A 15,784-nucleotide genomic window follows, 5' to 3' on the forward strand; every position below is an offset into this window, starting at 1 on the left:
TCACTATACTCTCTGGGAACTCTCAAATTCCCTGAGCCCTGAAGTTCCTTTAATCTTTTTTTTGATACATAATATTTGCACATATTTATGTGTTACATCAACATTTTGTTACATGCATATAACAAAATCAAACCGTGCTATGGATGCCCTGAAGTGTCCAGCCCATTGCTACTTAGAGCTGTCTAGAGCCCTCCTACCCAACCCTGGCCATATGCCTCTATATCATACTGCTGAGTCCTGGTCCTGAGTCTGACCAGGAGATCACTGAGCTCTAAATAAGTAAGAAGTGACAAAAGAGGACCACAGTCTCCTGCATTAGTGAATATGGTATTGGAATGAGGTTTCCCTTAAAGCAGCTATACCAGAAACAAAAAGAGCAGGTATGTGGCTAGGAGTTCTCAGGGATATGGGAAACCAGGAGAAGATATTCAAGTATACAGAATGTTCCTATAGGGTTCATAAGTTAAGGACTACCTACATTAAAAAGGCAAAACATACACTAGCAACATCACTAATCACTGATTACTCTCACTGTGGGGAGAGAAAGAGACTCAGAAAAGAAAGATGAGGTGGTCTAAGCCACTTTTTTTATTCCTCCTTTATCATTATTCAAATTAAAATACTGGCAGACAATGATCTTATAGGAATTCACTCTCTCCTTAATTTTCTTGAGCAATTCCTTTCTAAAATTATTAGATGAAACAGAGCAAGGTATAGTCTGCTTCACCATGGGGGTGGGGGACCCTTGGGGACTCAGAAAAGGGGGGTCAGAACAGAACAGAGAAAGGTGACTGTGGCAGAGCAGCGCCCAGCATGGGGAGTCAGGGCCTCCAGAGGACAATGAAAGTGTCCACACATGGGGGCAACCCGAGTGGAGTGAGGAGGATGTCCATGCTAGGGGGTGGGACTCAGCTTGCCATGGGGTATTGGTGCATGGGTGGAATAGAGAGGACTTCCACATGGGGGTAGAAGAGTAGGCTGCTGGCAGCCCCACGTGGTGTGTCAGAGCCCAGTTGGGATGAGGAGGCATCTAATAAGGAAAGGTGACAGTGGGAACGAGAGATGGTTACACAGAGGTGTTGATCAATTTCATAAATATATTAGGATAATGAGAACCAGCTTCTCAATCTTGGAGAAGTTTTAAATAGGGAAAGGGAGAAAATAAGAGTATACTCTGTGGTGTCAGATTGGAGGTATCAGCGTAAAGTCATGGTTTTCAACATACACTGACAGATGTAAATGGATGCGCATGTGCACATGTTTGTGTATGTGCATGCACATATATACTTTTGCTCCGAGCACTGACCACTAAGAAGGTTTGAGAGCAGCAACACCCCCGAAAACACCCAAATCTTGGTTTCCAAATACTAGCCTCCATTACAAACAACCAGGACTTCTTAGAGAAAGGCTGACATCAGGGCTGGGATAAGGAAAGTACAAAATGAGCCTGAAATGTCTTACTGTGAACAGATAGCAAGGAAGTGCTCATAAAATGACAAGGCTCCTGAGTCAAAAGGACACAGGAGGCAGCTTGAAGGAACTCCCTCTGGCCCAATCTGGGAAAATTTGCACATCAAAATAATTGATGATAGTAAGGGGTTATAACTCATGGAATAAAACAGGAAGCCATCATCCATATGGATAGAAATAAATGAGTAAATGGAAAGTTTGACAAAGAATGAGATATTCATAAGGTTTCAAATACCTCTGCACAAAATGCTTATTAATTATAAAGGATGAAAAGATTATGGTAGAAAAGCCTGGAAAATATGAGCTTTAACAAGGGACCAAAGTGAACATTATCAGTAATGGGAGAAATTAAAATTACCCGAAATCTGATAGGATATAGTAAAAGGAATATAGCATCATTTTCAAGATATTCCTACCAAAGATACACAACCTGAAGTCAATCAAGAGGAAACAGCAGGAAACACAAACTGGGCAGTAATTTTCAAGAGTCAAGATCATGAAAATTAAAAAACAACACCACCACAGAACAAAATGCAGAGGAATTTTCCAGACTAAAGAAGGCTGAATAGGCATGACAATGACACATAATCAGTGATTTTGAAATGGATTCTATATCTATCTATATTAGGGCAAATGCCAAAACCTGAATGAGGTCTGAGGATTGGGTATAGGATGTATCTATGTCTATTTTGATGATTGTTTTAGTAGTTATATAGGAGATTGTCTTGCTTATAAAAAATCCATACCACAGCGCTCCAGGGTGATAGGGTAACTCACTTAGAAAAGAAAAAGTTATTGGTTCTATATTGCAGATTTTCTGTAATTTTGAGATTGTTTCAAAATTTTAAAATTATCTTATGGGGTAAATATGTCATACTATGAAAAAGGCTACAAGATGATACACCAGATATAGTACTAAGTAAAAATATAAAGGTGCAGAATATATCATATAATAAAATTTGTGTGCATGTATATATGTTTGCATGTTGTGTGTTTTTAGTTTTGATTTATTTTGTTTTACTCTGAAACAAAGCACAAAATCCATTAGCAAAATTTATTTGGGGAAATAAGCATTGGAGGTTTGGGGAAGAGAAAAGAAAGTTTTGCTTTTTGTTACATTTCTTTCTAGATTCTTAAGTTTTACCATGTTACGTTTTGCTTTAATTTGAAAAAAAAAAAGTAATGTTAAGTTTAATAAAATAAATTCAGTACAAAATACATTTTAAGAACATAATTCTAATCATAAGACCTGTTTACGTTTCCCAGTATTAGCACCCTTCCTTTTCCTGCTGTCCACTTTGCTAAGAGAAAAGAAATGTCATGCCTGGAGACCCAGTGCTCAGCACAGAGCCTGGCACAAGGCGGGAAATAATGACATATGGTTAAATAAATGCATAAGCCAGTACCTCATATACATAGCCAGTTCACAAATGTGTGATTTCAACATTTTTGAAGCACCTACCTGTGTTTACTGTCATGTATGTAACATGTAGACTACACTCAAAACAGTTCTCTAGGAGATTCTAGAACACTAAACAAGTAGAGTGAGAGATTTCACCTGGAAAGATTTGGTGTATATATACATATTTTGGGAAAGGATGCATGTGTTTGAAGTAGGAGAAAAGGAAATAAATTCTAATTTACACTTAGTTCCATTATATCAAAGCTTCATGTTCAGGACACTGGTCCATGGAGAATGTTTCCTTGATAAATAAGGTTTATTCAGAGGAAATCACAAAAATAGGTATGTATGAGAGAAAGCGACATACATTATTCAAGATAAGGGATACTTGGAGACAAATAAAAGCCCAAGTAAAAGATACTATGAAATGCTGAAAGGATAACATGATATCCTTCATGCTTGAGCTTAGTGCAAAGGCTGTAGGGTTTTACTGTTGAAAGACGAATCCTGTAACAAGCTGTCATGTGGAGAGTGGCACTGTGCCTTTGGCAGTCATTTGGTTATATCAGTAACTCACATCTATTCCATACAGGATAGATATTTCATTGCCTTTATCAGAAGTAGAAGAAAAGCAAATCAATAAGGTAGGGCAGTGAGAAACCAAGAAACAAAAGTCTTTTGTGTTTATCTATACAACATTATGAATTTTCTTTGATTCAATGTGTCACAGCACAAGACTTGGCTGACTGATAGGTAATCCTTTCCCTGCCTTACCAGACAGTTAAGACGCATTAAATCCACTAGACAATTGATACAATCATACCCTATTACAATGTAATAATTTATTAAGGTAAAATATCATAATAGTTATCATTAGCATCAAAATGGCAAACATTTGGAAACAATGCCTTTTGAGTCCCCTGTGCCACTGGTATTACTCGAAGAAAGGACATGACTTACCTTAACTGCATAATATAAGAGACAGACATAGAATTGTTTAAATAATTCTGACTTTAATGTCTTCAGAATACATGTATTCTCCCAAGATTTTTTTTTAACCACGTAAGGAAAATCTGGCAAAAGGGTAAAATCACACAAGTTGCCTTCAAATTAGGTAACTGACACAGGATACACTTATTTTTCAATACTGTATATGCTATATTTTGAAACAAAATGTTCAATAATATATTTTCAGGTGAGGGATCAATAAACGTAAAGCAGTGCATTCATTCAATGGTTCATCTGAAAAAGAAAGTTGATCAACAAACACTGAGAATGTCCAAAAAGTCCAGAAACAGGAAAAATAAGATATTTGTTTCACTTTTTTAGATTAATAATTTGACAAATGGCTTTACATTTAAAGGTCCTTCACTGGAAAAGCTGTCTGGAGACAAAAGAAAACACACCACGCATAATATTTTAAAATATAACCAACATACTATATAAAAATAAGTTTACACTGTTTCCCAGTTACTTGAATATACTGTACATTCTACAGTATATAAACACTCAACCTAGTTCACTACAAATAAAAATATTTTAAAAATAAAACCCCAAATTCCAATAAGACAGTCCCCGAGACTGATTTTTATGAGAACCTCCAAATATGGATCTGTAAGTGGATGAGGAGAATCTGAATGTTGCCTTGCAGAGACCTCCTTGGTGTCTGAGTACTAAACCATCTGTATGATGAGCTGGTGTTAACAAAGTCAGAGCTAAGGTATGAATCCAGTCTCTGTGGATGTTGTGGTGAACCTGAAGAAGATTGTGCTCCTAACGGAAAATGGCTAAGATTCATTTCCCTTATCTTTATCAGGGACACCTTTTCTCCAGAAAACAACGGAACGGAAAAGAGAATCAAAAAGTCACTTAGAGAAGATAGAAAGAGCCAAATTGTGTGCCAAAACTGTACTGCCAGAGAAAATTTTTAGTCCCAGATTAAAAAACAGAACTGAGCTCCATTTTAAATATGTCAGAGGATCAGCAAACTCTTGTCTAGACAAAGCATTTTAAGATATAGATTTGGAAACATGACAAGAGCTATTTCCTAAGCAGCTATAAAGAGTCCATAGTTACCGTTAAGATACACAAATAATGCTATTATTAGGAAAACTTTTTCATGATGTGGTTTCATTTTTCACAGTTTCAATGAGTATGGTTCTAAAGTATAGGCTATAGGATGAATAAAAAGTATGCATCCAATGATGTCTAAAAACATACTTTCTTCTGACCTCCCTAATTCACAGTCACATAGTTTATCCCAAACAGTGTTAACACTGTGACCGAATTGTTCTGTGTGTATGTCAAGGAGTTGAACAGTTTGTGCCAATGGATTCTGGGAAACCCTGCTTTTTACAAGTGAGTACTTACGGGATTCCCATTAAATAAAAGCACACATTACTAGCAGTGAGTCTTTAAACTGCTCGTCTGAGCAGCCAGGAAATTGGGTGTTATGGTTATTACCATAACTCTTAGTCACCCTCATCCAAAACAATGGAATCATTTGCTAGTCCCTTGCTCTTGACACTTTGCCATTGTAGTTATTTGCATATCTGCTTTTAGCTAGATGAGCAGAACCCTAAACCCTAAGATATTTTACTAATTTATCAATTTCTACATATACTAACCATAGTAGATGATCAGAAGTAATTTTTTGAATGAATGAATGACAGCGATACATAATAGAGTACTATAAATAAATACCTTACCTATTGATTTGGTCATCTCAATTGTTTAGAATTGAGCAAAGCACCAAAAAAAAAAATCATCAGAAGATTAAGGATTTCTAGAAGAGTCTCTGAGTTCTTAAAGTCTTAGTTTAGGCAGGGAAAAAAAAATTGAGACGTAAACTGCTTAAGGACAGGGTTCTTTCCTGCTTCGTTCACTTTGATATCCTTGGGGCCTTCCTAACATTGTACTTAGCCCATAATTTATGCTCAATAAAAATTTTTTAAGTAATTGACTAAAGTAATGGTTATCTCTGTTCTAAATGCACAGAAGAACGAAAACAGTTGAGTTCAGAACTAGGAGCTGGTGCTGCTATAGACAGGTTCATGGCTGGCTGTGACACATGCCAGCTGATGTCATAGAACATCAGGAGATCATCAAAAAGCATATCAAAATGCAAAAGGACAAGTTGGGACCATTTCTTTTAGGAGCCAATAGATCTCCCTCACTAGACCCCATGCACTACTGCTGCACAGAAGAGAGAAGTCAGGGTATTTCTTTTGAGTTCCTTCTGTGCCTGCATTCTGGCAATGGCCTCTCTCTAGAAGAACAGCTCTTGTTGAGTAGTTTCCATACAGCCTCCAGTTTCAGCTCTTAATAAACATAGGCAACTCCATTACCTCCCCTTCCTTTTCAGGAATGGGGAGACTTATGGCAGGTCAATAAGTACCTTAACATCAGCTACTCACTCCCCTAAACCTGTCCACATCTCTGTAAGTAGGTCCTTAAATTCTAATTGAAAATCTGGCTGTTTATGCCTTCAGTGTTCAGTCAAAACTCTGACTGATACCACATACAATAGAATCAGGTCCTGCTACTTTATAAGAGACATAGAACCAATATAGCATGAACAAATCAATTATCAAGCCATCTATTTCCTTCTACCACACTGAAGTACCCTAAAAGGCCCAAGAGAGTTATAAAGGAGAAAAAAAGGACAACGAGCAGCAGTGACAAGTGTTCACTCATTTAACAATACCGCAGCTAGTGAACAAACTCAGACGAGCCAGTGCCTTCCCCACACTAGCCAAGGCCACTTTAATCTTTCTAAAGGAATGAAAAATAGTTGACAATGTTTCTCCAAATTATTTTGAAATATTTCCAGAGAAAGACATAGAGATGCACAATGGTAAGGAGAAACAAAAACAGTTTTAATAGAGAAGGGTTACGGGTCTGCCTCAATTAATTTTTTAGTATATTTCACAGGAGGAAAGACCTTGGATTTGGTGACAGAGGTGCAAACAGAATCAACGGATGGATTTAGGATCATTCTCCTAAATCACCAACATCACTTATTTCTCACCAATGGCACTGAATCTTAACCTAAAGGGAGATCCCATGTGAAAAGGTTGTCCTTCTTTAAAATATCCTGCGTATTGTACACAGGTATACAGTGTCTCCAACATGACAGGATCATGGAAGCCAAGAAGGCAGAAGTGGAATTGCAAAAATAGAGTAAAACATTAAGAAGTTTCATAAAAGAAGTGACCCAATGGTTAGAAGGAGTCTTGAGAAGCCAGGATGAAAACTTAGGTCCCCTATTTCCTATCCCCCTACCCCCTTCGAGTGCAGGAGGATAGGAGCCTGTCACATGGGCCAGGGCTCTTGTCCAGCCTACTACGTAGGAACAGAGGGAAGCAGAATAAATGTTTGGAAAGAAGACTGTATTTTAATTCAAAAATTCCTAGATAAGACATCTTGATTAAGTCACTTTCCCTGTCTTAACTAAAATAAATAGGAATGAAGAATACCATATTAACTCTTCATGATACTTTAGTTCCAAGTTCAAGTATGTGAACATCATTCTAACCTCTTGGGGATGGCACTTTTAGATTTCCAGGTTTGGGGAAATTATTTCACTGGGAGGTTCTCAAAGGAGCTCTATTTCAAATATCTGCTAAAACATTTGCCTCTTACTGTCTTAAAAACTCAGATTCTTTCATTGAAATGGCATTAAGTAAACTTAAGACAATGCTACATGGATTAGAGACTACCTATAGTGCACCCAACTTCCGGGATGTCATTTAGTATGCGTGTATTCTTAACCCAACTTGCAGCCTAATGGCTTTTTAAAGTCAAAACTTCCATAGTCCTTTTGCAGTTTGATTTTTGAGGCATATGGAGACAGAATCTGAGCCAATATATTTTATTCCAAATGAGGCTCTTTGATTTCTTACATGCTTTTGAAATGTGATGTTTGTCTACCCTGGAAAACTCTGCCGTTTCAACTCTCTGGAAAGCTAGGAAAGGTTTTGAATAATTGTATCATGGGTAGTTTTTGGATTCCACTACTTGTGGGCTACTTCTGCTGGATAAATGTGTTGCCTACATACAGTATTCTCTTAACCCTGCTTCTCAAAATCCTATATTTTCTGTTGTCAAGTCAAGAATTACAAAGCCACACTTTGGCATGGAGAATACTACTCTACAGTTACTCATCCTTAATGACCTGTAGTACAGAAAAGTGAAAACACTGTGGAGGAGATAAATTACCAAAATAGAAGATAAGCTGAAAAGGCAATGGAAAATATATCATACATATCAAAGTTGCTCATTTATGGTATTTTGCCATAACAATGCATACAATTGAAGCACTTCCCTTCTCCACTGGAGTTTTGTCTCTAGAGGTATTAAATATTAATCTTATAAAGAAAAGAAAGCAAAAAAAAAAAAAAAAAACAAACCCTGAACACATGTTAATAGGTTAGGGTTTTAAGAGCAAATCACAAAAGCAGAACAAGTACTTGGAGGAAAAAAACAGGAAGAGAGAGAAAGAGGGAGAGAGAGAGATAGGTAGGGTAAATTGTGGACCCTCCTTTTAAAGAAACAAAATTTTCCACAGAGTTGCATTAATACTTAAATTGGACTAACTCCATGTGAATCCTCGGAAGAAATACTATTTCCTTTCAATTAACTCATCTATCCTACAATTACATGTCATGAAATCTAAAGGCAAATATGTTTACCCAGTAAGGGAATAACATTCGAGGCAAAAGTGATGTCACAAACAGATGGGAATTCCAAGTAATACTGAGTCATGGTTCTAGGGGAATAAAACAATTACTTTACAGCTCAGTGCAATGTAGTATTTAAAGAAAATGTATTTCAATAGAATAGCCCAGACAATTATTCAACATTTAACAGAGATTATATTAGTCTAGATATGTTAATTTGGATTTTATTCTGTTTTTTATTTATGTTAATAGGTTTGGTTACTGGTTTAAAGAAATATTAGAAGTTTATCTTTTATTTTTATAAATAGATTAACATTTGTCTTAGAGGGAGTTCTGCCCTTCATGGATAATACCTTTACCTGCTAAATCTAGATTTCTTTTTCTATAGTAAGTTTTAAACCAGTAATTGATGTAAAAAGATACAACAAATAAAATTATAGCTACTAATGGGCATGTATTTATTATACAGTAGGCAATTTGCAGAAAGTTTTATGTATATTATTTCTATTAATCTTTATGACATTGGAATTCCATCAGGTAAGCATTTTGATTCCCAAGTAAACTAAAGAGAAGAAAACTGAGGCTTAAAGAGGGTAAGTGATTTGCCAAGGGTCACAGAACAAGTAAGAGGTACAGCTGGATTCAAATTTAAGTATATCTTGTCCTCAAGTCTTTCCTCTTTATTTCCTACTAAAACTAAAAAGGGTAATGGCACAGCAGCTAATCATATTTGATGTATTAAAACATAAATACTGGTGTCAAATATAAGTACTAAATCAGGCATCAGTTCCTTCCTACTAAAAACATTAAAAAACAATTCAGCAAAAATTCATACTCTGCAGGATCATAGAGTGCTTTGATACCCTCATCTACAGCAGTGTTTCTCAACCTTTTTATTCATTGTTGCTCTCCTAAGGGACCTTCTTAGACATTTTTTTCATACTTGTCTCCCAAGAAATTTTAATACTACAGATATACCATATATCTATGTACCATATGTATATCTGTGCTCATACATAAAAAGAATAAGTTTTTGCTCCTTAGAATAATTTTTTTGCCCTTTGGGAGCAATGAATATGTATGATTTAGATATTATACCTCTATGTTTCTCCAAAACCTTTCAAGTCACTCTTATTGCTTACAATTGTATGGGCTTAGAGCTTTAGATTTTTAGCTTAAAGTTTTTCAGTGTGTTAAAATGCAAATATATAGAAAACGTTGATGAACCACAACAAGCCATTTGTATCCTGGTGTAAAATAGAAGCTCAGAAAGCCAGTTTGATAAGGGAAAGGAGAAGAATGGGAGGTCACTCTGTATTGGGGCAGGGGAGGGGAAGAGCGGAGAGCCTCTGGTGTTGAAACGCCTGCGTCACAATTGTACTTCAGTCCAGTCCCGTTGAACATATTAACACGAGTATTTGAAGAAAAGATGCTAGCTCCTATTCATGATGAACAAGAAAACTTAGTCATAAGCCACCTTAGTGGCCATCACCCTATTATTGTGTAAATATTAGGTTTCCTGCTTGTAAAGAATTTGCTGTTTGGTTCCTTTCAGGCCTGTTTGCGTGTTCCCAACTGCTATGTGGCCAAGAATAAGTAAGTTTATGTAACGTTCCAAAGAAACTGCTCAAAACCGTGGCTCATTTTAACTAAGATATGAATAGAAGGCAGAAATGAATTCACAAACACTTCTTTCACATGCACTGCAAAATATAACTTTTTACTCCTCCAGGCCTAAATGGTCTTAACCATTGAAGTAATTATAGCTCACAACTATAATTTAAAGTTAGATCTGGTTGATTCTAAATTCACACAGGAAAATAATTCACTCATCTTACTGGAACATTGACATAAATAACTTTATAAAACCCATACAGTTTCAGCAATCCTAGAAAGTGTTATGAATCCAAATAGAAACAGTTGATAAATTAATAAGACAGTTGATAAAATAATTTAGTAAGACAACAATAATTGTCTACCATTTATTGGTTAAAGTATTACACTTGACACTTTATTAATATTACCTATTTAATCGTTACAGCAATCTTTAATATTGGTATCCTTATTTACAAAGAAAGTGAGTGCAGAAAGGACAAGTAGTTTTCGTGAAACCACTTGGAAGTGGAGGAGAAGGGTTTTGAACTCCCATCATCTCAAGCTCATGCCTTGCCATCTCACCACAGTGAAATGGCAAGTCTGCAAACTCAAGTCTGCAAACCTTAATTTTTCAATCAAAGGGAGGAAACCTTGGGCAAATGAAGAGGTCATGGATATGGTATGAAAATATTTTATGATTTTGCATGTGAGAAGCTACTGCATAGATGAATTCAACTGCAGGATCCCTTTTAAAAAATATGTATCTTCAAGGTGGGTATTGGTCAGAATTTTCTTTGAAGGTCATGAAACATGCATGTCTCAGGACCTTGGTAAATGATAAACAAAATGGTGAACACTTCACACAAGCGTAGGTGCTCTTTCCAGAGGCTGGGATCATTCTCCTAAATCACCAACATCACTTATTTCCCCACCAATGGCATTGAACCTTATGACCTAAAGGGAGTTCCCATGTGAAAAGACTGTCCTTGTTTAAAATCTCCGATGCATTTTACACAGGTATACAGTGTTGCCAATATCACAGGATAATGGAAGCCAAGAAGGCAGAAGTGGATTTGCAAAAATAGAGTAAAACTTCAAGAAATCATTTTATACAGGAAATGACCCAATGGTTAGAAGCAGTCTTGAGGAGCCACGATGAAAACCTGGGTCTCCTATTTCCTAGACTAGTACTCTTCTTTACTTATAATACTGTTACCAAGTAGAATAGTGGGCTTGAAATTAAGGCAAAACTTGAACTGCAAATACATAATCAATTATAGACTTTCTCTGTGCAGATTGACCTAATATTTTAATTACTTAAATACACTGAAAAGTAAAAGTATCATTTAAGCTACTAATATAGTTATGTTTACTATATCCCCAATAGGTTATCAAACATTCCTTAAAATAGTTACATTCTTATTTTTTTTTGAGATGGGGTTTCACTCGTTTCCCAGGCTGGAGTGCAGTGGTGCAATCTCAGCTCACCGCAACTTTCGCCTCCCCGCTTCAAGTGATTCTCTTGCTTCAGCCTCCTGAGTAGCTGGGATTACAGGCACATACCACCACAGCCAGCTAATTTTTGTATTTTAGTAGAGATGGGGCTTCACCATGTTGGCCAGGCTGGTCTTGAACTCCTGACCTCAGGTGATCCGCCTGCCTCAGCCTCTCCAAGTGCTGGGATTGCAGGCGCGAGCCACCATGCCTGGCCAAAATAGTGACATTCTTTATACCTCCAAAATAAAGACTGAAATTGTTCTCACACATGAGGTAGTGTTCACAACTGTTCGAAGTATAATCATTGCAATAAAATATATTTTCACCTAAATTTCCTGGAGATTTCAGATATCTGTTTAGCCTTTATTAACTGGAAAATTCCTCAACTCAGTGTGTACTTACCAATAGATTCTCTTACGAAAATGTTTGTTTTCCAAATAAATAATCCAAGCCCTGAAATTTCACTAGTATTTTACAATATTAACTTGATAGTAAAAGAAGCATTTTATCAATGATGCATTTTTAAAACATTTATATATTTTCCAATGAAATTCTTATTATGCTCTTTTATAAAATGAGAAAGCTTCCTATATCATCTTCTTTGAAAGGTTTGTCAGATTTCTATTAAGACTAATGCATGCAAATGTTATATTTAAAAATATTTTATGTTGTATAATATACAATTATGAATATTACTAAAAATATACAGCATATTAAAATTTTACCTTTTCATTGTTCCACTACTTGAAACTAATTTTAAAACTGACAATCTAGGGATTTCCATTTATCTTAAGTATTATAATAATCACATAGAACCAGTCCTTTTTAGAATACGTATCAGAGCATTTAACAACATATAGACGTCCAAAATATTTTAAACAAGAAGTTGTGCTAACACTTAGATCATGAAGACTCTATTGTCTTTAACAACTACTGAATAAACCCAAAAATGTTATGCTGATTTTAATGGAACTAAAAAATACAGGTCAAATACTGATCATGACTGCTTCTTTAACTTATATACACATTTCCAAGATTATTCTAAATTGCCAAACCTTGTCACCTAAAAATCTAGTAGGACAAATAATACTAATCACAACACTGCCCAGCACTGTATGAAATCTGTATAACTCTGGAAAATTACAACAAAAGCCAAATATGTGTATCTCCTATCATTTTAAAACAAATCAACATTTGTAAATTATGCTACTTACCAAGAAGCATGTTTCTTAGCAATAGTTAAGTCAGCCGGTCTATAATTTCTGTATAACAAATGTATCAGGAGCTGAGAGGTACATTAACCTGCCACCGGTTTTATTGCAGATTGAGTGTGAGCCTTCACAAACTCCTCCTTGTATCCTAAGTCTGCTGGAGTACTGGCCTGACTCCACTCACTCACTGTGTACCTCATTTGAAACTAACAAACAATACAGTGACTGTCAGTAGATGTTGCCTCCTCAGTCTACAGAGCCAACAAAAATTATGGAAAAGTAAGTTACTTCACTGGAGTTTGAGATGTAAATTCTGAATTGATCATGCTGTTTCTTTAAAATTCCCAAGTAAAATTTTCTACTCAATTCACAAAGTATTTTTAAAATACTTGCTTTATTTTTATTTCTTCTGTTTTCCATTCCACTAATATTTGCTTATCTTTATTAATGTCTGCTTCCAAGTTCTTTTACTTTGATAAACTTTTTCCAGTTTTTATGATGCATACATGGCTCACCAATGATAAGAAAATACAGATATATTTATTATTTGGTGCTATAAGCTTGAACCTCCAATGATATTTCAGTTTCATGATGGATTGTTTGTTTGACTCCAATACAAAGATAATTATTTCTGAAATAGGCTTCTCCTGAGAGAAGAACAAGCCTTACAGTTTTTAAGCAATAAGGATATTACAGTGAACATTCAACAAAGGAACACCTCGTCTCTTGTTATTTTTCTATGGCATGTGTGTTAACAATTTTTAAAAAAGAAAATTTGTCTGGGCCCAAAAGAAGAATACATAGCATGCAAGCCAGCACTAAAGCCAATGAGATGAACGTGATTTCTGAGACTATGTTTTCTAAAATAGAAAGTAAAATGACATGCACAAATATTAGCATATTTTAGCAATTGTTTTAATATTATCCTCCAATAGATACTATCTTTTACTTGTTATAATGACAGAGTACAGCAGTTTAGCTTCCCAGAGTCCTAATAGTGAAGTTTTATCGGTACTTGTTCATATTTCTATATTTCTCTATTCCTTAATTTGGAGATTCAATGTTAACATGACTAGTACTTTTATTTTGGTTAAAGCAAGGTTAAAAAGTTAAAAATAGGAAAACTGAGGGAGAGAAAGTTTCAGAAAACCGTAAAAGGGAAATGAATCTAAGTTGGTAAAAGGAAAATGGGGAAGGACTATGAAAACAGGATAATTTAAAGCAAAGGGAACAAAGAAAGAGAAATGGCTAAGGATGACAATTACAAAAGAGACCAAGGCCTATTTTTGCCATTATGAAATTCAGGCCTCTTGCATATTCAATAGATACATCAAATATATGTATATTCCCGGGTTCTGAGGCCTTGAACTTGAACTGAGCCATGCCACTAGCATCCTGGGTCTCCAGCTTGCAGACAGCCTGTCATAGACTTCTCAGCCTCCATAATTGTGTGAGCCAATTCCCTTAATCCCCCTCATATATCTATATCTGATATCTACATCTATATCTTATTGATTCTGTATCTCTGGAGAACCCTGTCTAATATACCAGGTGATGCTGGTATTACTTGTCCTGGGACCACACTTTGAGAACCATTGCTCTACCTTATTAGGTTACCCTAACATCTAGGATGAGGATAATATCCATTATAAATTGTTTTATTGACATATTAATTAGAATCTAAGACTTTTCAGACACATTTTCAGAGCTCTAAATCAGTGTGCATCCATAATCATTTGCGTCTTATAATAACTACCCACAAGGAAGTATTCACGACTGTGGTGGTCGCTATCAGTGTGTGCATGAACTTGTGTCATAGCTGTTCATATTGTTCCCTCAGTTGAGTGATATCATTTTTGAATCACATAAATGACATCACTTTTGAGTCATATACCGTGTATTGAGTTTAATTGCCATTTAAAAATGGTTTTGAAAACTTACACTTAAAAAGAAGTACTATGATTTGGCATTAAAGTCACTTTTTAAAAACCACTGTGATTTGGCTTTAATAATAAAAGTCATTAAATACTAAGCTAGTATATAAACAGGTGTGGGATATAGATTTGTTATTAGTGAAGCAGATGTTCATTATTGGAGGAATTACAGCAGTTTCAGATTGTCTTGCAAAGTAGCAATCCATTGCATGAAAGGACAGGAGAAAGGTAACCACAAGTGGAGGAAGCTGTGGTATATACAAAAGTTTGCCTATCACAGGCCCAGCAATGCAGCTAACTGAAGGCAGAAGAAATTGCTAATCCTTCTGAATAGAAATATCAAAAAGATAAGTGGCTGGTGTGAATAACAGATCCAGAGGGACTTCTTTAAAGGTCTGTGTTATAGTTTATGGGTAATTTTTTTTTTTTTTTTTTTTTTTTTTTTGGTGTGCAGTGGGTACTTCTTGCCTCTAGAACTTTGAAAAAATACATTTCTGTTGGTTAAGGCATTCAGTCTGTGGTACTTTATTACCACAGCCTTAGCAAACTAATACAGCATCTTTACCAGGCGCTTGATATTAAGTATATGCTAATTTCATAAAAGGAGTTGGAGAACTGAGCATCCGGCTCTTTCTCTAACAAGTTTGAATAGCAGTAGGATTATCTGTTTTTGGAAGGTTAGATGGAACTGGGATGTTTTCCATTTGTACTCTCCTTAATTCTTCCTTCATCAGGTTGGCCATGGGTGTCTATTTAAGTGAATCCCCCCCAAAAGAATCAGCTGCTTTTTAAAATACTTGCTTTATTTTTATTTCTTCTGTTTTCCATTCCACTAATATTTGCTTTTTATCTTTATTAATGTCTGCTTCCAAGTTCTTTTACTTTGATAAACTTTTTCTAGTTTTTATGATGCATACATGGCTCATTTATTTTCAATTTTTGTTTTTTATTAAATACTAAAAATCATTGAGGAGCACAGTTTTTAATAAGAAG

General features: G+C 35.6%; 1 protein-coding gene across 4 annotated transcripts in view; it reads right to left on the minus strand.

Moving 5' to 3' along the window:
* Window positions 1-15,784, minus strand: part of ZNF385B (zinc finger protein 385B) — a 420,705-nt gene that overhangs the window by 203,276 nt on the left and 201,645 nt on the right. The gene's annotated exons all lie outside the window — the stretch shown is intronic.

Source organism: Pan troglodytes, chromosome 13, assembly GCF_028858775.2.
Source record: "Pan troglodytes isolate AG18354 chromosome 13, NHGRI_mPanTro3-v2.0_pri, whole genome shotgun sequence".
NCBI classification, from domain to species: domain Eukaryota; kingdom Metazoa; phylum Chordata; class Mammalia; order Primates; family Hominidae; genus Pan; species Pan troglodytes.